The sequence below is a fragment of the Pteropus vampyrus genome, unplaced genomic scaffold (genome assembly GCF_000151845.1).
Source record: "Pteropus vampyrus isolate Shadow unplaced genomic scaffold, Pvam_2.0 Scaffold8300, whole genome shotgun sequence".
NCBI classification, from domain to species: domain Eukaryota; kingdom Metazoa; phylum Chordata; class Mammalia; order Chiroptera; family Pteropodidae; genus Pteropus; species Pteropus vampyrus.
The window spans coordinates 4,674-5,768 of NW_011897081.1; the positions used below are offsets into that span (position 1 = coordinate 4,674).

The window sequence follows — 1,095 nt, forward strand, 5'->3', positions numbered from 1 at the left end:
AGTTGACTTCTAAACTGAATTTTATCCTTCCTTTTATCTTCCCCCCTCACCAGTCTCCAGATTTCTCCTTTATAGTGTTTGTCATATTGGAATTATTTAATTGTGTAATTACTTTTAGCTATACCAAGACAAAATGTATCTGTATATAAATTTTAAGAGTACTTATTAAATGAAGAAATGAAGTACTTAAATGGACAAACTGAAGGAACATGTGATGCTAAAGATAACTTTTTTCCTCCCATTAATATCTACATTTCTGGATCCAGTTTTCCTCCATTTCCTTGATACACCGATATCAATTTTTCCCTATGTGCGTCCACGAATGTCTTAGAGAAGCTATGTCAGTTACATAGCAACATACAACTGTGAGGAAAATGTGAAGCAAAAATAATTTTAAATTAAATATTTCTGAAGGATATATCATGTTGCTCAGTGCAAAGTACTCACACTCTTGAGATAGACAAACCTGAGTTCTAGTGTTAGTTCAGCCATTCCCTAGCTCTTTGAATGTAGAAGTTATTTTTTGAATTAATTTTTTTTAGTTGAGGCAACTCTTCGTTGACCTCACAGATTGCAAGAACCTTGTCAGCTTACAATCCCTTATTTTTTTATTTTTTACGCCTACAGCACCTGGTCTTCTTAGGTGGTCTCCCATCCAAGTACTAACCAGGCCCAACCCTGCTTAGCTTCCAAGATCAGACAGGATCAGGCTTGTTCAGGGTGGCATGGCTGTAGACTGATTGTGGAAATTTATTTATTCTCTCTGAGCCTTTACTTACCTACAAAATGAAAATAAAATCTACCATATAGGTTCTTATGAGAATATAAAAATAATATATACTTTGTGCCCAGCACTCAGTAGGCAATCAATACTTGGTATGTATTCTTATGATTATTCTTCTTGGATCACAGAAGTTTCACTATAACAAGAAGCATGGATTAAAACTACAGCTATCACTGTATATTGCCTAGATGATCTCTTTCCACCATAGAAGATTTTTATTCATTTATTACCTGTAGTGGTTTACAATACGCCCTTGTGTTTTAAAGGAAGCTCTGACTTCTAGAATTGTATGTTGTATTACAGGCACCACC

At 34.8% G+C, this 1,095-nt stretch overlaps 1 pseudogene; it reads right to left on the bottom strand.

Moving 5' to 3' along the window:
* Positions 1-618: 618 nt before the first annotated feature.
* LOC111734873 lies at positions 619-737 on the bottom strand (annotated as a pseudogene).
* Positions 738-1,095: the final 358 nt, after the last annotated feature.